The sequence below is a fragment of the Saimiri boliviensis genome, chromosome 13 (assembly GCF_048565385.1).
Source record: "Saimiri boliviensis isolate mSaiBol1 chromosome 13, mSaiBol1.pri, whole genome shotgun sequence".
Taxonomy (NCBI): domain Eukaryota; kingdom Metazoa; phylum Chordata; class Mammalia; order Primates; family Cebidae; genus Saimiri; species Saimiri boliviensis.
In genome coordinates this window covers 51,603,194-51,625,900 of record NC_133461.1, presented here as the reverse complement: position 1 = coordinate 51,625,900, position 22,707 = coordinate 51,603,194, and the positions used below count along the sequence as shown (strand labels likewise).

Below are 22,707 nucleotides of genomic sequence, written 5' to 3'. Positions count from 1 at the left end.
AGGGAAAATGTGGTACATATATACCATGGAATATTAAGCAGCCATCAAAAACGATGAGTTCACGTCCTTTGTAGGGACATGGATGAACCTGGAAACCATCATTCTCAGCAAACTGACACAAGAGCAGAAAATCAAACACCGTATATTCTCACTCATAGGCGGGTGTTGAACAATGAGAACACATGGACACAGGGAGGGGAGCACTACACACATTGGGGGAAATAGGGGGAGGGGCGGAGGGTGGGGAGGTGGGAAGAGATAGCATGGGGAGAAATGACAGATACAGGTGAGGGGACGGAAGGCAGCAAACCACACTGCCATGTGTGTACCTATGCAACAATCTTGCATGTTCATCACATGTACCCCAAAACCTAAAATGCAATAAATAAATAAAAAAAAGAAAGAAAAGATGTATTAATTAACCGTCTTAACTGATTTTGTTATGAAGGTGTGAAATAAATAAATCAAAATTAAATAATTTAAAAAAAAAAACTCCACAGGAAAAAAAATCTAATAATCTGATTTTAAAATGGGCAAAACATCTGAGCAGACATTTGTCGAAAGAAGACATGCAAATGACAAACATTTGTGGTATATATACACAATGGGGAGCTAGTCAGCCATTAAAAAGAATGAGATTCTGTCGTTTACAGTGACATGCATGGAACTGGAGATCATTATGTTAAGTGAAATAAGCCAGGAACAGAAAGACAAACTTTACCTAATCTCATTTATTTGGGGGAGCTAAAAAAAAAAAAAAGAAAACAAATGAACATTTGGAGATAGAAAGTAGAATGATAGCTACCACAAACTGGGAAGGGCTGTAGGGGAGGGCAGGGGTGGCTGGGGGAAGTGGGGATGGCTAATGGGTACAAAAATATAGTTAGATGCAGTGAATAAGATCTTGTATTTGACAGCACAACACAGTGAGTACAGTCAACAAGAATTTACTGTATAACTTAAAACAATTAAAAGAGTATAATTGGCTTGTTTATAACACAAAGAAAGGATAAATGTTTGAGGTGATGGATGCCCTACTTACCCTGATGTGATTATTATGCATTATATACCTGTATCAAAATATCTTATGTACCCCATAAATATATACACCTACTATGTATCAACAGAAATTTAAAAAATATCTTACCCACTAAATATAAGACCTTGGAAATACCTACTCTAAACCAATCAGTGGTATAATACTATGCAAAGGTCAGCCCAAGCCCACCTGGAGTTTCCAGCTTCTTTGTGGACAAAAGTAGACTAATCATGAGCTGGGTGGGAGAATATGAGACTTTACTCTGTTTTCACAGAGAAAAGGAGGCACAAACAGAGAAAGACTATTATGGCCAGGCGCAGTGGCTCACGCCTGTATCCCAGCACTTTGGGAGGCTGAGGCGGACAGATCATGAGGTCAAGAGAACAAGACCCATCCAGGCCAACATGGTGAAACCTTACCTCTACTAAAAATACAAAAATTGGCCAAGTGTGGTGGCACATGCCTGTAGTCCCAGCTACTTGGGAGGCTGAGGCATAAGAATTGCTGGAACCTGGGAAGTGGAGGTTGCAGTGAGCCGAGATCGTGCCACTGTATTCCAGCCTGCACAACAGAACAAGGCTCTGTCTCAAAAATAATAATAACAACAACAATATTCTTTTTTCCTTTTTTTTTTTTTTTTTATTTGAGACAGAGTCTCGCTCTGGTGCCAGGCGGGAGTGCAATAGCACAATCTTGACTCACTACACCCTCCGCCTCCCAGGTTCAAGCGATTCTTCTGGCTCAGCCTCCCAAGTAGCTGGGACTACAGGTGCCCACCACCACACCCAGCTAATTTTTGTATTTTTAGTAAACACGGGGTTTCCACACGTTGCCCAGGCCGGTCTCAAACTCCTGGCTTCAAGCGATCTACCCATCTCAGCCTTCCAAAGTGCTGGGCTTACTGCTGTGAGCCGCCATGCCCAGCCGAATATTAATTTTCATCAAGAGAAAATCAAATCTGTCCAAGAACTCTATTGCCAGAAGTGAAATTGGTTTTTCTCTAGCAAATAGTGGAGTCGGAGGACTGGTCTATTGCCCAAGAAAGAAAGCAAACCCACCGGAGGCCGGAAACATTCATGTTCTCAATAATGCATTTAACACTCAAAAACAAATAAGATTTGTCTCTGCACATTTACATTTCAAAAACACCTAAGACTAGATGATCTAAAGCTCTCCTCTGCTAAAAATCAGATCATTAAAACAAGTTCCCTAAACTCATAAAGCTCAAGATAATTTTTTTACTGAATGTCAAGTGCCAACCTGGGCAGAGTCTCTCTTAATTCAAACAAAATTCACTGTAGACAGTAGCAGGCACAGGCTTTTCAACTGATGGACTGCAGCAGATTTCAGTTACCTCCTATTGTGAACCATGGGCCTGGCACATATGGACTATTTTTGTAGGGAAACAAAATAGGATTATTGTATTTCCTGGACATTCTCAGGATTAAGCCAGCAGAAATGATGTCGCAGAATGCCATGGTTGAGACTACCTTGTTAACAATCCCACAACATTCACTGTCCTAGCTTTTGGTGATTTGGAGTACAATGGAGGCCAGTTGGAAAATAGTTTCAATCAAGTGGGTGGGGAAACAGGATGTGAAGCCTGGATTGCCAGATTTCTGGTTAACAGAGTCATGAATTTCCATGCAGCACTGCATAAACCAGAGTTCCTGTCAATTAGAAAGAGTGGGCACTAGAACCCTCATTATATAATTATGAAGATCCTGAACTTGGTCTAAACTTTGAGTACTTTCCATCGGAAAATCTGAGTTTTCCATAAGCCTTTTTCGTACTTTCCCTCCCTAAAGTCAGTGATTTACTTGGGATGAAGGACATAATAGCAGACACAAAGGATCAGCAACTGGTGCAGACACAGGTCGATGAAAGGGAAGAATCTGGCCGGAGCTCAAGCTGCTAAGGGTTTTACCGGTTCTCTGGTGAAGAGGGATTGGAGCTGATCCCACAGCCACTTTATCATAATTGTCATTTTTGGTACATGTACTTAATTTTAAATTAACTGGTAAACTGTAAATTATACACTCCAGAGAATGGGTTCTGCCAGTCTCAACAAACCCTTTTACTCTTTTACAAAGTTAGAGGACTCCTTCAGCTATTGTGAAAGATTGGTCTGGGACCCAAGCGGGCCATCAGGTTAGTGGGGTTCTTTGCAAGGAGCCTTAACATATTTTTTTTCTGCCTGAGTGTGCTACAATAAGAGGTAGAGCTGTTAAGATAATATATGTGAAAGGGTCTTGTAAACCGTAACAATACTTAAATATTGTCACCTGCCAACAGAATCACATTATTCTCCATTCCACATATCTCCTGATTTCCAGCAAGAGGACTCACACGTTAATGGACCTTACAAAACCATCAACCACCTTTGCCTCCCTATAAATCAACCCCAACCACAATACTGTGTTTATACTGTTTCACTTGAATACAGCCTGTCTGACTAATATTCACTGGGGGTTATAAAGTAGGAATCTATCCGTCTACAGTGATATTCATTTACCTTGAGGAAGACACACTCATGAACACATATACATACTTTTTTTTCAAAAACATGTGCCTTTTTTTCAAAAAGAATACCCTACCAGTTTGAAAGTAGGCATTCAATATCTGGTGTTTCTTTCTAAAGCTTTATTTTTACCTGGTCTCCTGCCTTAATTGCCTCCAAAGCTGTGTTCCTGTTTGATTGCACAGTTTCACCTAGCAAAGTTATCCTGATAAATACAGCTGAACGCTGTGGGCAGATGTAATGAGTATGGGAATTCCTCCTACTTATAACTAACTTCTTCTGTTCCTTTCTTGGGGTTTGAGATAATAGAATAGGCCCCCAAGATTACAGAGAATAAATCATTATGAATCAACATATTACTTTTGCTGGTATTTCTAGCACTGTGATCCACCAGCTACCCGTAGTGGGATTTCAAAAAGTTTTTTCCAAGAATTTCATTCTCCTTTGTCTCCAGAATACATAAAGTGCAGAGCAGAATAAGCACGAGTGGGATTTTGAAATTCATCCCAAACCACATGAATAGGAAGGTCCTTCCTCACAGCAGAACAACTTAAGGGGCGTGTTTTGTGTGATTGTTTTCCTTACTCGAAATGTCATTTTAACCTGATCTCATCTATTATGATGAAAAGAAAGAGTAATTTATGGAGTGTTAGTGTAAAGGACATTGTATCACGGTAAGGATCTAAAACTGTAGTTACACCTGCCAAGGGACAAAGTAGCCGATTAATTTCCAGGTGAAACACGCACATGGAGGCAAAAGAGCCTGCTGTTTTTATCAGTTACCTCTGACATTCCTGATTTCCGAGAACCAATCATCTTTGCTGAAAGAAGGCAACATGTTGGCATATGGGCTTTATGTAGGCAGTAGAGTCTGGTTCCTGGGAGCCCTGTAGTGCCAGCCCATGTTAGATTCAGTTGAAAGAAGCTCTCTGCAAGTAAAAGGGAAAAATACATAAATATATATGAAAGTTAATATATGTTATAAATACCTGCTCACGAGTAAGTTTATCCCAAATGCAGGGAAAAGAATTTTCTTTCAAATTCCCATGTCTCAGTTTTCTTCAGTTTCTCTGTTTGTTTGTCTGAGACGGAGTTTCTCTCTCATTGCCCAGGCTGGAGTGCCATGCTGCTGTCTCAGCTCACTGCAACCTCCACCTCCTGGGTTCAAGTGATCCTCCTGCCTCTGCCTCCCAAGTAGCTGGTGCCTGCTACCATGCCCAGCTAATTTTTGAATTTTTAGTAGAGTCAGGGTTTCACCATGTTGGCCAGGCTAATCTTGAACTCCTGACCTCAGGTGATCTGCCCGTCTTGGCCTCCCAAAGTGCTGGGATTACAAGTGTGAGCCACCGCGCCTGGCCCCATATCTCTGTTTTTCAGAGCTGATGACCAGCTGCTCTCCTTCCTCCTCCAAAAGGCCAAACTCTTCAACCTGGTATTTAAGCCTTTTCTTGGTATGTCCCTAAATTTCAATCCAATTTCATCCAGCTCTTTCCCTCTATGTATCATAACTCTTGTTAAGCTGAATTACTCAGGGCTCCAAAAGAAACCAAGGTGACTCCAGGTCTTTGCATGCAAGCCATATGCACCACATAGAATGTCCTTCCTTCGAACTCTTCAGCTTAAAATCCTACACAAACGTTAAGATGCAATTCAAATGCACCTATTCAGTGAAGCATTCCCTGATTCTCTAACCTGGGATTTTCTTTCTCAACTCCCATAGGAAGAGAAACATCTTCCTCACACATATTTTCTCCGCTTTGAGGAAGGTCAGAGAAAAACTTTGACTTACAAAGAAAGGCAACAAACTACAGCCTTGTTAGGGGCTTTACAACTATCTCATTTAATTCTCACCCAATCCTGCAAGGCAAGTATTATTGTTCTTAGCAGATACTGAAACTGAGACTCATACAACTTTTTGAATGAAATGTTTGGCTGTCAGACTTAAAAGCACACAGTTTCCACCAATCCACCCTATTGATCATTACTTGTATTTATACAGCTTTTAGAATATTGACTCTAGTACTCTGTGAACATTTCTTTTCTCCCTTACTGGATTGGAAGTTTGTTTTGTTTTTGTTTTGAGATGAGAAAAGAAGCTGTCCTACTTCACTTTCCCCACCCCGCCCCTACCCCTTCCATTGTAAATTTCTTTCTCAAATTTGTGTTAAATTATATACAGTCTTTCAGAGGGAAGATTTTTTTAAAAGAAAAGGAAACATAAATTTCTCTTTCTAATTGCTCATCTTGAGAACACAGAAAAGAAACTGACAAGAAATTTGGCTATTTTAAGTTAGAAAATGAAGGCAGCTATTTTGGTAACCAACAGTAGCTTCCATTTTTTGAACAGTGATTCGGTGTCAGACACTGGACAGATTTTTTTTTTTTTTTAATACTTTGAGACAGTCACACTCCCCTGCCCAGGCTGGAGTGCAGTGGCACAATCTCAGCTCACTGCGGCCTTGACCTCCTGGGCTCAAGCAATCCTCCGACCTCACTCACCGCAGCCTCCTGAGGAGCTGGGACCACAGGCATGTGCCACCATGTCCAGCTCATTTTTAAAATAATTGTTTTGTACAGACAGAGCATCACTTTGTTGCCCAGCCTGATCTCAATTCCAGGCTCAAGCGATCCTCCCACCTCTTTTCAGTGATCTTAACCACCGAGTTATCTCACCTTTATGTCCCCTGGCCTACTGAATATTCACTCTCAGGCAGGATGCTATTTTCTGCCATCTAAAAAAAACAAAACAAAAGCCTCTTTCCCCAATGCTTTTTCTCAAATCTATTTTCATGAATCCTCAAATAATTTTCCATATTTAGAAGACAGAAACCCTGAGCACTAATTGAAGAAAAGCAATGCTACTGTCTTCCTCTATACAGTACTATGAACAAAAATCATTTGAAGGAATCCTGTCTGCATCCAGCCAACACAGCAACGCCCGTACTACAATCGGTACTTTCCCCGTGTAAGTAGCATGACCCCTAGTGGGCACCAGTGGTAAGTATCTAGATTTTAGCATTGATCAAAATACTGTACCATGGTTTATTTTTAATAGGTGGATAGAAAAATAGGTCAAGATATTGTCATCATAACTATATTAATTAATGTGACCACATATTTTTGTTGGCTATGAAACACAAAACAAAAGAAAGGTATCAAAATATACTTTTTAAAATATAATATTCAGAAACCAATTGTAAAGTGAGTTTTTAAAATTTTCTTTTGTTACCACCTTTAGCTTATATAACTCTTAATTAAATGCTCTCCGTCTTCAACCACATTTCTTTAACAAAGATAATGCACGAGAGTGCTTTCAAGCAAGGATTAAAAATGGTGAGGTTGGGACATTTTCAGTTTGTCTAGATAAAATACTCTTATGAATGCATCATTTTAAAACATCCCAGTCCACATACAATGCTACTTGCAATTTCACTGATGCTTAATTTATTTCACCACATATTATAGTTTAATTAAACACCAGACAGGAGCTTCTCTGGGATCACTCTTTCTTTCTACACAGCAATGTTTAAGTTCTTTACATTTAAAGCTAACAACAAAACTGGTAGTCAAAGGAATACAGAACTATGTTTCATCTAAATAACTGGGTCATATATATTCCCATGTTTATTACCAACAGATAGTCTGTTTTAGTCCCCCATCTCTCAACTTTTTTTAAGTAGTAATTCTTATTAACAGCAGTGGCACCTGCAAGGGGGTGGACAAATCTGGTGACCAGCAGGTCCCCCTGCTGTTTTGCTCAACTGGCAACATGCTCTCAACCCTGGCAGCTGCTCCTGTTTTGTTTTTTTTTCTCCCAGGCAAATAATAACTTCATGGACATTTAGAAATTCTTTTCTCTGAACCAAAACTTTCGCTTCGGAAAGTAGCAACAAAATTCACAACAGAGGATAAACTTTTCTGTGTGTATTTAATGACATACGACGTGAATACACTTCCATTAAAAATTTAAGCAACATAGAAATCTCTAACGCATAAACACTGCTTTATGGCCCACCTCCATCTTTTTCCCCCACCAAGCATGAAGAGGTCTAGAGAATTCTTTCCCCAGAAATAAATATAAAACTGGACATCTTTACCAAAGAGAGCTATTTCTTATCACTCAAAATGACCACAGGCAGAAAACGACTCTTGAGATCTGTGTTGTGTTTCCTTGCAGTCCTGTGTATATACATAAATAAATAGATTGGGTTTGTTTCACTTTACAAAAATATGATTTTCCCATATGCCTGCTGTGCAACTTGCATTTTTGATTGACATTATGTATCGACCATATCTCTACATTGCCGCCTATAGGCCTCTTTCATTCTTGTCTAACTGTTGCACAGCATTGAACAATAAGAGGTATCATGGTTTCTTTGGTCGTTTCCGCATTGATTTAAGGTTATTTCTAATCTTTTCCTATTATACATAATACAGTCATGAACACCTTGAACTACCTTGATACACTTCTGAAAGTACATCTGTTGGCCAGATATCTAAAAAAAAAAAATTGCTGGGATGAAGAATGTGCAAATATTAAATTTTAAAAGATCGTGCCAAGTTCTGTTCACAAAGTTAGGAACGTTTAAGGAGTTGCCAGGCCTTTAGAACTCATCATAAATGTTAGCACTGGAAGTGTCCTTAAAATTGCCTAGCCAAAAATCCTTTGGTTTTTAAAAGAGTACCGAGGTTGGTAGAATTTCTGTGACCGGTCCCGATTCATGCAGCCAGACTCCAATCCAGGTTTTCTGACTGTCCCGCCCAGTACTTTTCCCACTACAACGTATTTTATGGGGGCTAAATTAGACTTGAATTTTGCAGTAATCCTTTCAAGAGAAATAGAATGTTTTTCATAAACAATTACAAACATCTTTTCTTCGCTTGGAGTTTCAGCATTATGGAGAATGACTAGGATTTATGTTATGAATCAAACATTTGGAGTGGCAGTAGATCTAAAAAGCAGGCAAACCGGTAGGTTCTGCATCAGAACACAATGCTAAAAGTTGAAACCCATAAATGGAACCTGATTTCCCTTCTAAATGATGTTAGAAAAGGATGCTGCAGTTCTATACTCAGGCACCCATCAATCCAGGGAAATTATTCCAATCATCATACTCCAAAGCTCCCAAATTATTTGTTAGTGCCTAATAAATTACCTCAAACTTAGTAGGATTTAAAAAAATTTATTATTTTCCTGGTTCTGTGGGTCAAGGGTTTGAGAAGGGTACAGCAGTGGTGACTTCTCTCTGCTCCACAATGCCTGGAGCCTCAGCTGGGAAGGTTCACACATCGGGGTGACTCAACAGCTGGGGTAGAATCGTCTAAAGGCAGGTGGATGCTGGCTGTCATCTGGGATCTCAGCTGGGCTGTTGGCCAGACAACCTGCACATGGTCTCTCCATATGGTCTCTGTGCTGCTTTATGGCAAAGTGACTGGGTTCTAGGGACAAAGGTCCCAAAACACATCTTCCGGTAACGGTGATGTGAGGAGATTAAGAGACTGCCCTCCACAGAAATAAATATAAGACTGGACAACCATATTTATTTTTAAAAATAGTCAATTTCGGGTAACTGGAAAATGACCAAAAGTAGATATCAATTGGAGAAGTATTTACTCACGAAAACTACCACCTAGGCTGGGCACGGTGGCTCACACCTGTCATCCCAGCACTTTGGGAGGCTGAGGTGGGACGATCGCCTGAGGTCGGGAGTTCAAGAGCAGTCTGGTCAACATAATGAAACCCCATCTCTACTAAAAATATAAAAAGTATCCAGGTATAGTGGCATGTATCCGTAATCCCAGCTACGAGGAAGGCTGAGGCAGGAGAATCACTGGAACCCGAGAGGCGGAGGTTGCAGTAAGCCGAGATGGCGCCACTGCACTCCAACCTGAGCAACAGAGCAAAACTCCATCTCAAAACACACACACACAAAAAAAAGAAAAGAAAAGAAAAGAAAAGAAAAGAAAAGAAAAGAAAAGAAAACTATCACTTGGGTAAATTAAGTAATTAAGTGACTCTGTGGCTTCCTTGCCTGAAAGCATTCTAAGGTCAGGTGACAAAACCCCCAGCTCTACCGGCCAGAGGGATCTGGACTCAGAATGGGGGACAGAGCGGTGAAAACAAGGCAGTACTGGAGAGAGCCTCAGAAGCGCAAGGGTAACAAAAGCTCCACACATCTCTGGCTGACTACTGATGACACATGCTTCAGGGAAACCCCAAAATGCCCGCCAAACATCACAAACTCAGGAAGCACGTGCATGGATGTGAGTAGCAGTGGGGACTTAGAGACAATGGGAGCATCCTTCACTAAAGGAACGAATAAACACACTGGAGGATCTATGTTCCGGAATACGATGCAGCAGGTGGAAGCTACCATCTGGATGGACGTGAAACAAAATGGATACATCTTAAAAACACACTTGAGGGATAATAATTGTGATAACATCAACCAGTACCTACATAGAATTAATCAGAAACCCCCGTGAGTTTTCTGACATATGTCCATATATTAACTCATTTAGTCATCATGATCTTACTAGGTTGGTGCCAAAGTCATTGCAGTTTTTGCTATTACTTTTAATGGCAAATAAAGGGCAATATGGTATAGTGAGGATTCAACCAGGTAAGCATTCCAATAGGATATGTATAGGTATATATTTACATATGTATTTAATTACACAACTACATGACTACACTCCCATAAAAATGTTAAGCAATACAGGAATGTTTAAACTATGAACACCCGTTTATATGCCACCTTTTGATACCATTCTTTGTTTCCTCCAAGCATGCAGAAGTTTATTTACTATATATCTCTTAACATATACCTATATATTAAGAGAGTTTTTTGTTTTTTTTTTTTACAATAAATTGACTTACACAAACTTAGGAGCTGATGTGCAAGCCCAAAAACAGTGAAGAATTGAAGAGCTTAGGCACTGAGCAAAGTTCTCGCCAACTGGGAGGCAGGAAGGGAAGACGACAGGCAAGATGAAACTCTAGGGGCATAGGCGGAAGCTGCCATCACAAGTGGAATTTCTCCTGTGCGAGTGTGGTAGGCTGAATTCTAAGAATGAACTCAACTGACCTTCAGTTTTGTCACCTCTTTTAAGGGGTGGGAGAAATCTGTGATTTTGATTATGTTACCTTATGTGGCAAAAGGTAGATTATCTGGGTGGGTCTTACCTAATCACATAAGACCTTTAAAAGCAGGGGGTTGGGGCTGGGCGCGGTGGCTCAAGCCTGTAATCCCAGCACTTAGGGAGGCCGAGGCTGGTGGATCACGAGGTCAAGAGATCGAGACCATGCTGGTCAACATGGTGAAACCCCGTCTCTACTAAAAATACAAAAAATTAGCTGGGCATGGTGGCACGTGCCTGTAATCCCAGCTACTCGGGAGGCTGAGGCAGGAGAATTGCCTGAACCCAGGAGGCGGAGGTTGCGGTGAGCCGAGATCGCGCCATTGCACTCCAGCCTGGGTAACAAGAGCGAAACTCCGTATCAAAAAAAAAAAAAGCAGGGGGTTTTCTCTGTCTGGTAGCAGAAGAGGAAGTAAGAGATTTGAAGCACAAGAGTGATCGCTGGCTTTGAATGCAGAGAGTTTCACATGCCAAGGCTCCTTAGGAGCCGACGAAAGCTCTCAAGCAACAGTCAGAAAGAAAGTGAGGCTTTCAGTCCTATACTCCTACAACCACGAGGATCTGAATTCACCCAACACCTGAATGCACTTGGAATTCGATTCTTCCCCAGAATCTCTAGATGAGAGCCTCAACAACACCGTGACTTTAGCCTTGTCAGGCCATAAGCAGAGAATCCAGCCAAGCCTGCCTGTACTTCTTACTTCAAAAACTGGGAGATATTAGCCAGACACGGTAGCACGTGCCTATAGTCACAGCTAATTGGGGAGCTGAGGTGAGAGGATCCTTTGAGCCTGGGAGGCAGAGGCTACAGTGAGCAGAGATCATGCCACTGTACTCCAGCCTGGGTGACAGAGGGAGGCCCCATCTCAATTAAAAGAAAAGAAAAACCTATGAGATAATGAATCGCTATATTTTAAGCTGCAAAGTTTTAATAATTTGTTAGGTGGTCTTATATACAGAATATATGTGTCCCTGTCAAAAATTCATGTTAAGGTGTAGCTGTATTTGGAGGAAGGAAGTAATTAAGGTTAATTACTTAAGGTCAAATGAGATCAAAAGGGTGGACCTCTGATACAAGAGAATTGGTGTTTTTTTGTTTGTTTGTTTTTTGTTTTTTGTTTTTTGTTTTTTTTTGAGACAGAGTCTTGCTCTGTCATCCAGGCTGGAGTGCAGTGGAGCAATCTTGGCTTACTGCAACCTCTTCCTGGGTTCAAGCGATTCTCATGCCTCAGCCTCCTGAGTAGCTGGGATTACAGGCGCCTGCCACCATGACCGGCTAATTTTTGCGTTTTTAGTAGAGATGAGGTTTCACCATGTTTGTCAGGCTGGTCTTCCACTCCTGACCTCAAATGATCCACCCATCTCGGCCTCCCAATGTGCTGGGATTACAGGCATGAGCCACCTCGCCCAGCTGAGAATTAGTTTCTTTATAAGAAGAAACACCAGATGGCTAGCACTCATTCATAAGTGCCCACTCTCTAGCATGCTCTCCCTCTTTCTCTCTCTCTCTCTCCCCCCATTTCTCTCTCTCTCTAACTGTACAATACGAGAACACAGCAAGAGAGTGGCCATCTGTAAAACCAGGAGCAGGCCTTCACCGGAAATCAACTCAGCCAGGTCTTGTACTTGGACTTTTCAGCCTGCATAACTTCATGAAATTTCTGTTATTTAAGCCATGCCAGTCTATGGCATTTTGTTATAGCAGGACTAAGATAGACAACAATGGGAAACAAATATAGGAAGCTACTGTATTACCATTGTCCACATGTTACAGTGAGGAAACTATGTAAGATTCTTTCTCACTTCAACAAGAATGCCATGACCACTCAATGGAGAAAGGACACTTGCTTCAACAAGTGGTGTTCTTTTGAACTGGATATCCAAGCACAAAAGAATAAAGTTGAGGCCAGGTGCAGTGGCTCACACCTGCAATCACAGCACTTTGGGAGGCCAAGGCTGAGAGAATCACGAGGTCAGGAGTTTGAGACCATCCTGGCCAACATGGTGAAACCCCATCTCTACTAAAATAAAAATTAGCTGAGCATGGCGGTACATGCCTGTATTCCTAGCTACTTGGGAGGTTGAGGCAGGAGAATCGCTCAAGCCCAGGAGGTGGAGGTTGCAGTGAGCTGAGATTGTGCCACGGCACTCCAGCCTGGTGACAAAGGGAGACTCTGTCTCAAAAAAAAGAATAAAGTTGGACCCTTATCTTGCACCTTGAAAAAAAAAAAAAAAAACGAGATAAATTAAATACTTAAATGTAATACCTAAAACTGGAAAACTCCTATAAGAAAACACAGGGAGAAAGCTTCCTGACATTGGACTTGGCAATGATTTCTTGGATATGACACCAAGAGTATAGGCAACACCAGCAAAACTAAACAAACAGGACTATACCCAACTCAAAAACTTCTGTGTAGGAAGGAACAAAGGACACAACAGAGTGAAGAGGCAGCCTGTAGAATGGGAGAAAATATTTGCAAATCATATATCTGATAAGGGGTTAATATCCAGAATATACATTTTAAAAATTCTACAATTCAACAACAGCAAAAAAAGAAAAAAAGAAAAAAAAATGTTAAATAGACAAAAGGTTTGAACAGATATTTTTCTAAAAATAATACACAAATGGCCAAAAATACATGTTTTAAAATCCTCAACAACAATAATTGTCAGAGAAATGCAAATCAAAATCAGAATGAGTTATTACCTAACACCCAATAGAATGACTGCTATTAAAAAAATAATAATGGTTTGCAAGAATATGGAGAAATTGGAACCCTTTCGTGCTATCGGTGACATTGTAAAAGGACACAACTGCTACAGAAAACAACATGGAAGTTCCTCAAAAGATTAAAAATAGAAACATCATGGATCCGGTCATCTCATGTCAGGGAATATAAGCAAAAGAATTGAACGCCAGTCTCAAAAAGATATTTGTATGCCTGTGTTCATAACAGCACTATTTATAACAGGCGAGAGGTGGAAGCAATCCAAATGGCCATTGATGAATAACTAGGTAAATAAGATATGCAATATACATACAACAGAATATTACTCAGTCTTAAAAAGGAAGAAAATCCTAACACATGATACCACATGAATGAACCTCGAGAACATTATGCTAAGTGAAATAAGCCAGTTAGAAAACAGATAAATACTGTATGACCCTATCTTGTGAGGTAACTAAAGTAGTTACATCCAAAGAAACAAAAAGTAGAATCTTGGTTACCAGGAGCGAGGGAGAGAGAAGAAAGGGTTGTTCTTTAATGGGTGTAGAGTTGCACAGTTGCAAGCCAAAGAGTTCTGTGATCTGTTTCACGATGATGTGAATTACACTTAATACTACGAAACTGTATGCTTAAAATGGTGAAAGTGGTATGTGTTAGGTGCTTTTTAGCCACAATAAAGCATATTTGCCACAGAAATTTAGTTAATATCTTATAACTAAACATGTATGTATATTGCTTAGATAAATATAATCACTGTAAAAAATTACATTACAGTACCCTTTACATAAATTTAAGGACCATTTCTACACATAAAGTATGTCTTTTACAGGAATACATGCATATTAGGAAATGAATCAAAGATATAAAATGGGTGTCCAAGTGAGTGAAAGGATAGGAAGCAGGTTCAAGATAAGGAGCGAGGCGGAGGGGGAGGGAGAAGAGACAGAGACCGATGGAGAAAAGAAAGGCCTTGCATATACAGAAGAAATGATCACTATTTTCTGTGCCTGAAGTACAAAGAAAATGAAACAGCCTGGGGAGCATGATCCTACTTCTTTTCCGTATGTTATGTATATTTGCAAAGAATAGTATCTGGAAGCATAAATATCAGAATATTAACTGTGGCTTTCCCTAATGCTTGGAAGTATGGATGATTCTTGTGTATATTTTCTAATTTAACTGTAGTAGATGGGTATTGTTTGTATAACAAAAACAAGCTTTAAAATCTAATACATATATTATAGGTATGATACATATATTAGTGTCTATTATATATATTAATGTTATGTGTATATTACACATACATTCATCCATCATTTAATGAGGGGAATACATTCTGAGAAATGTTATAAGCCAATTTCATTACTGTGTAAACATCATAGAGTGTACTTATAAAACCTAAATGACATACCCTTCTACACAGCTAGGCTATAGAAGATAGCCTGTTGCTCCTAGGCTACAAACCTATGCAGCATTACTGTGCTGAATACTGCAGGCAATTGTCACAAAATAGTAAGTATTTATAGATCTAAACACAAAAAAGGTGTAGTAAAAATATGATATTATAGTCTTATGGGACCACCATCATAATACGCAGTCTGTGATTGACCAGAACATTTTGTAGCACGTGACTGTATGTGAATATATCTTAGTCCGTTTTTTTTGCTATAACTGAATATTACAGACTGGATAAATTGTGAAAAGCAGAGATTTATTCATCTCATGGTTCTGGAGGCCAAGAAGTCCAAGGTCAATAGGCCAGCACCAGTGAGGGCCTTACCGCTGCAGTATCTCACAGCAGAAGAGCAGAAGGATGAATGATGTATGCCCTCATGACTCAATTGCCTCCCAAGGGCCTCACCTGTCAACACCACCACAATGGCAACCAAGTTTCCAACACATGAACTCTTGGGGGACACATTCAAACCACGGTAGTATACTGAAGGACAATACTGTAAACTAATTACATATAACTATAATTATTTTTTAACAGCTCTGAGGTATAATATACCTCATTATACTCATTAAACTCACACATTTGACAGATAAAATTCAATGGTTATTAGTATATTTGCAGGGTTGCGTAACCATCACCACAATCTCAAGATTTTTATTACCCACAAGGAAACTATGTATCTCTTGGTAGTCACTATTCATTTCTCCCCAAACATCCAGGCAGAGGTAGCAACTAATCTACTTTTTCCTCTATAGATTTATCTTTTCTAGACATTTAAAATAAATGGAATCCTGCAATACATGGTGTTTGAGGACTGGCTTCTTTCACTTAGTAAAATGTTTTCAAGGGTCATCCATACTGTAGCATGCATCAGTACGCCATTCGTTTTTATTGCTGAATAACATTTTATGGTATTTTACCACAATTTATTTGTATAGCTGAATAACATTCTATTATATTGAAATACCACATTTTGCTTATCCATTCATCACTTACAGACATTTTAGTCGTCTTCTCTTTTTGGCTATGGTGAATAATGCCACTATGAATATTTAAGTACAAGATACTGTGTGAATATGTGTTTTGTTTTTCATGGGACTATACCTAGGAGTGGAATTGCTGGGTTATGATAACTCCATGTTTAACATTCTCAGGAACTGCCAAAATGTTTTCAAAACTCTGTCACTTTACATTACAACTAGAAGTCTATATGGGTTCCAGTTTCTCCACATCTTCACCAGTATGTTATTATCTGCATTTTTAATTATAATTATACTAATGGCTATGAAAGGATATCTCATTGCAGTTTTGCTTTGCATTTCCCTAATGGTTAATGATAGTGGACTTTTTTAATATGAAAATTAGTCATCTGTATGTCTTCTTTGGAGAAATATTTACTCAAACCTTCGCCTTTTTTTTTTAAACAGAGTCTCTCTCTGTCTCCCAGGCTGCAGTGTAGAGGCACAATCATAGCTCACTGCAGCCTTGAGCTCCTGGACTTGAGTTATCCTCCCACCTCAGCCTCCCAAATGGGAACTGTAGACATGCTCCAGCATGATTAGCTGTTTTTTTAAAAATGTGGTTTGTAGAGATGGAGTCTCACTCTGTAGCCCAGGCTGGAATCAAACTCCTGGCTTCAAGAAATCCTCCTACCTTGGTCTCCCAAAGTCCTGGGATTACAGGCATGAGCCTCCATGTAAAGAGTCTGTCCTCTTTACCCATTCCCATAGTGGGCTATTTGTCTTTTATTCTTAAATTCTAAGAGTACTTTATACATCCTGGGCACAAGGTCCTTATAAGATACATGATTTGTAAATATTTTCTCTCATTCTGTGGTTTTCTTTTTACTCTATTGATGATGTCTTTTGAAATGCAAAAGATTTGTATTATGATGAAATTCAATTTATCTAATTTTTTTGGTCATTTGAGCTTTTTGTGTCATGTCTAAGATGGCTTCACCTAATATGAGGTCACTGTGATTTATGCCCATGTTTTCTTCCATGAATTTTAGAGTTTAGCTTTTACATTTAGATTTTTGATCCATTTAGAGTTAGTTTTTGTATACAGTGCAAGGAAACTACCTAAATTCACTAGTTTGCATGTGAGTATTAAGTTCTCCTAGCATCATTTGTGGAAAGGATCATCCTTGGCAACTTTTTCAGAAATCAATTAACATTAAATGTGGTCATTTATTTTTGGACACACATTTTTATTCTATTGATCTATATGCTTTTCTTTATCACACTGTATTGATTATTGTAATGTTGTAGTAAGTTTAGAAAACAGGAAGTGTGAGTCCTCCAACTTTGGTCTTCTTTTACAATATTGTTTTGACAATTTCAGATCCCTTGAATTCCCATATGAATTTTAGTAATAGTTTGTCAATTTCTGCACACACAAAAAAAAGGCAGCTGAGATTTTGACAAGGATTGTGTTGAATCTCTATATCAATTTAGCAAGTATTGTCATTTAAACAATATTGTCTTCTAATACATGAACATAAGATGTTCTACTTAGATCTTCTTTAATTTCCTTCAGCATTGTTTTGGAGATTTAAAGTACATGTTTTGTACTTTTACATCTGCATATTTTATTCTTTTGTGGTACTGTAAATAAAATTGTTTTCTTAATTTCATTTATTACTAGTATACAGAAATACAATTTTTTATACTGATATTATTCAGTTGGTGCAAACGTAATTGCAAAAACCGAAAATACATTTGCACCAACCAAATATTTACTGAAAGTTGGCTGAACTCATTTGTTAGTTCTAATTTTTCTAGTGGATTTCTTAGGATTTTCTATATATGAGACTATGTCATTTGCAAGTAGAGATGATTTTATTTCTTCCTTTCCAATCTGGGTGATTTTGTTTCTTTTTATTTTCTAGTTGCCCAGACTAGAATCTCTCCAGTACAACCTTTAATAGAAATGGCAGGAGTGGATATCCTCATCTTTTTTTCAGATCTTAATGGAAAAGTATTGTCTTTCATCATCAAATATAATGTTATTTATAAGATTCTTCGGAATACTCGTAACAAGATTGAGGAAGTTCCGTTCCATTCCTGGTTTAATATTTTTATCATCAAAGAGTTTCGGATTTTGTTCAATAATTTTCTGCATTAAACAAAGTGATCAAGTAATTTTGTCCTTTATCCTATTGATACGGTATAATACATTAAGTGATTTTCAGCTGTTAAACAGATCTTCCTTTCCTAGGATAAATCTCACATGGCCATATTTAGTTTCCTAATCTTTTGCTGAGGTTTTTTTTGTGTCTATATTTAATAAAAATATTAGTTTGGGGTTTTTTTCCATGTGATGTCTTTGTCTGGTCTTTGGTGTAGGGCTAATATTGGCCTCATAGAATGAGTTGGGAAGTTTTTCTTCCTATTCTATATGTTGAAAAAGTTTATAAAGAATTGGTATTAATTCTTCTCTAAATGTGTGATAGAATTCAGTAGTAAAGCCATCTGGGCCCAGACTTCTCTTTGTGGGAATATTTTCAATTATTTATTTAACCTCATTACCTGTTATAGTTTCATCTGATTGTCTATTTTTTCTTGAATTATTTTTGGTAGTTTGTATCATTCTAAGAATATGTACATTTCATTTATCTAATTTGTTAACATACAATTGCTTGTAGTATTCCCTTATAATCCATTTTATTTCTTTAAGGTGGTAGTGATATTTCCTATTTCATTTCTGATTTAGTCATTTGAATCTTCCCTCTTTTTTTTTTTTTGCTCAGTCTAGATAGAGCTTTGTCAATTTTGTTAACCATTTCAAAGAACCAATTTCTTATTTCATTGCTTCTCTCATTGATTTTTCTATTCTTTACTTATCTCTGCCCTATTTCTTTATTTTCCATCCTTCTGGTTTGGATTTAGTTTGTTCTTTTTCTACTTTCTTAAGATAAAAAGTTACATTACTGACTTGAGATCTTTCTTTTTTTTGTAATATGGGCATTTAAAGTTGTAAATTTTCCTCTAAACACTGCTTCAGCTCATCCCATAACTTTTGGTATATCATATTTCTATTTATCTCAAAATAGTTTCTAACTTTCCAACTTTCACTGGTTATTTAGGAGTGTGTTGTTTAATTTTCACATATTTGAGAATTCCCCAATTTTCTTTCTGTTATTAGTTTCTAATTTCATTCCACTGTGTTCAGAAAACATGATTTCATTTCTTTTGATTGTTTTTAGTTTTTATGGCCTAGTATGTGGTATATATATTGAAAAACGTTCTATATACAATTGAGAAAAATGTATATTCTGCTGTTGTTGGGTAAAGTGCTCTATAGATGTCTATTAAATATAGCTGGTTTCTGATGTTCAACTCTGTTATTTCATTAATGATCTTCTTCATTGTGGTTCTATTATTGTTGAATTGTCCATTTCTTCCTTCAATTATGTCCATTTTAGCTTGACATACTTTTAAACTCTGTTCTTAGGGACACACAGACAGGCTTCTTAGGGACACACAGACAGACAGACAGACACACACACACACACACACACACACACACATACACGTACATATATCTTCCTGATGATCCGACTCTTTTGTCATTATAAATTGCCCATTTAGTAATTTTTTTTGTTTTAAAACATATTTGATATTAGCATAGCTATTCCAGCTTTCTTGTGGTTACTATTTGCATGGTATATATATTCCTCTTTTTTTTTTTTACTTCAACAAACTTGTTTTGTGTCTAAAGTATGATTTCTAAACACAGCATGTAGTTGAACCTTGTTTTATATCCAGTTTTCCAATCTCTATTTGTTTCTATTGTCTAATCTATTCAGATTTAGTGTTATTACTGATATGGCTGAATTTACACTGCTATTTTACTTTTTGTTTTCTATAAGTCTCTCTCAAGTCTTTTTTTTTTTTTTTTGAGACAGAGTTTCACTCTTGTCTCCCAGCAATGGGGTGATCAGCTCACTGCAATCTCCACCTCCCAGGTTCAAGCAATTCTCCTGCCTCAGCCTCACAAGTAGCTGGGATTACAGGCACCTGCCACCACGTGCCCAGCTAAGTTTTGTATTTTTAGTAGAGACGGGGTTTCGCCATGTTGGCCAGGCTGGTCTCAAACTCCTGACCTCAGGTGATCCACCCTCCTTGGCCCCCCAAAGTGCTGGGATTACAGGTGTGAGCCACCATGCCTGGCCCTCTCTCAAGTCTTTTTATTCTCCTGTTCCTCCTTTACTCCTTTCCTTTATATTAAACAAATACTGTCCTGTGTAACCATTTCAATTATTAGTGACTTTTAAAACACTTTCTTATTTTTATTTTTTGTTCTTCCTCTAGGACTTACATACTTTTTAAGTTTTCAGAATCGACTTCAGATTTATACTGACTTAATTTCAGTGAGATATAGAAATGTTATTTCTATACAGTGCCATTTCCTCTTTCCTGTTTCCTTTTTGTACAACTGTTATACATATTATATTTACATATGTTAGAAACCCAAGAATATATTGTTACATTATTACATTATATAATCTTATGTCTTTTAAAGAAGCTGAGCAAATAAATAAGACTAAGTATATATTCTTTAAGTTTATGATATTAACCTTATTTACCATTTCGTTTGTTCCCACAATTTCAGATTTTACCATATGGTGTCACTTTACACCAATACAACTTTGCTTAGCTGGGTATGGTGGTGCAGCTCTGTAGTCCTAGCTACCAGAGAGGTTGAGGAAGGAGGATCACCCGAGCCCTGGAATTCAAAGTTGTAGTGATCTATAATCGTACTATTACCCTCCAGCCTGAGTGACACAGCAAGGCTCTGCCTCAAAAAAAAATAATAATAAACAAATAATTGAAAGTAACCATTTTGCCCTTTTGTGTACTCATATCCTTTGTGCTATTATTGGCAAATAAATTACATCTTTCTATGCTATAGGTCCAAAAATACAGATCAAGATCGGGGTGTGGGAGAGAGAGAAAGAGAGGAGATACAAGTGCTTTTAAATTATTAAATGAAGAAATGTGAAGTTGAGTATACTCACAGTAATCCAAAGATGACAGTGAGTTTAGCAGGATTCTCTGTCTCACTCCTCCAACTCTCTTTTACTGTAGTTTCCTAAGAGTCTGCCTCTACTGGTATCTCACTCAGCTGTTTGGCTACAGGAATTGACAGTTGATTGCTTTATTGTTCTCAGCAATGCTCTGGGCCATTAATTGCTCCACAGTCTAATCCAATTAAATTTGAACCCCTTTGCAAACACAGTCTTTGAGGCCTGTTTCAATCTCAGGAAAGGTTTTTGTTAGCTCTTTCCCTAATTATTTCTGTTCTGTGGTTTAACTTATTGCTATCATGAAGCTACCAGCCTCTTCATAATTGCTTACTACCAAAATCTCCATTGCTTTTGATAACAGCCTTAGACTTCAGCTTTACCACATTTCCTTAGGGAGAGCTCCGGAGCTCTCTATTCTTACAGCCTGCCTTTCCCACCGGGAAAAACCTCTGTCCCACTGCTCTGGAGCTGAGGGAAGGAAGAAGGGCCTGCCTCTGTTGGAGTGACATCTCTGTGTTACGTGTGAGGCATTGGGAGGAGGTGGTATCCCTGATCTTTGTCTTCTCTCCTGGCATAGAAACAGGACTGTAAAAGTGACTTCAGGTCAAAGCCACTGAGCCCAATATTTTTGGCCTGTCTATAATAGAGCTTCTGCAACATGGAGCTGGTGGGTATAGAATAAGAAACTCTAGCAGCTAGCTTCTCCAGGAAGAAACTGTAGCCCTAGACTGGAGCCTGGGGGAGTAGAAGCTCTTTGTTCTCACCCACACCTGCCTAGAGCAGAGCTTCCATTACACTGAAATGGGATTTGTTGTAAGGAGGGGTTAGAATTCTGCTTAAATGTCACAGACTCTTACTATTCTTATAGAGACGTAATAAATCGTGTTTATTTATTTATTTTTTGAGGTGCAGTCTTGCTCTGTCCTCCATGCCGGGGTGCAATGCACTGTCTCAGCTCACTGCAACCTCCACCTTCTGGGTTCAGGCAATTCTCATTCCTCAGCCTTCTGAGTAGCTAGGACTACAGGCCCCCACAACCACACCTGGCTAATTTTTGTATTTTCAGTAGAGGTGGGGTTTTGCCATGTTGGCTAGGCTGGTTTAGAACTCCTGGCCTCAGGTGATCCACCTGTCTCAGCCTCCCAAAGTGACTTAGTACGTTGTCTTAAATAAATGTTTCTTCATCTGCTGTATGCCGTTAGAACAATTTCCAGAAGCCTTAAATGAGTTTTCAAAATGTTTACCAGTTAGAATTGGTTAGCTGAGGCTGGGTGCAGTGACTCATGCCTGTAATCCCAACACTGTGGGATGCCGAGGCAGGCAGATTACCTAAGGTCGGGGGTTTGAGATCAGGCTGACCAACATGGAGAAAGCCCCAACTCTACAAAAATACAAAATTAGCCAGGTGTGGTGGCGCATGCCTGTAATCCCAGCTACTGAGGAAGCTGAGGTAGGAGAATTGCTTGAACCAGGAGGCAGAGGTTGTGGTGAACCAAGATTGTGCCATTGCACTCCAGCTTGGGCAACAAGAGTGAAACGCCATCTCAAAAAAAAAAAAAAAAGAATTGGCTAGCTGAGGAGAGGATCTGTGGAGCTCCTCTTACCACTAATCTAGAAGTATTCCTTCTATATTTTTTTAAAAAATAAAATTTGCCTAAGGCTAGGAGCCAGGAAACCAGAAGACTCAAAGAGGAACCTAAGGTTGGAATCCACCAAGACTGGTCTGCAGGGCGGTGAAGACTGTGCACTCTGCTTGCCAAGTCGTGTGCCCATGTAGCTGTGTTAATC

At 38.8% G+C, this 22,707-nt stretch overlaps 1 protein-coding gene across 1 annotated transcript in view; it reads right to left on the bottom strand.

Annotated features, from left to right (window-relative positions):
- The window catches only part of SS18 (SS18 subunit of BAF chromatin remodeling complex), a 465,179-nt gene that overhangs the window by 267,030 nt on the left and 175,442 nt on the right, over positions 1–22,707 (bottom strand). The window contains exon 17 of the transcript XR_012513138.1: positions 4,344–4,489. The gene's annotated coding sequence lies outside the window, so the exon portion shown is untranslated. The remainder of the gene's footprint in view (positions 1–4,343; positions 4,490–22,707) is intronic.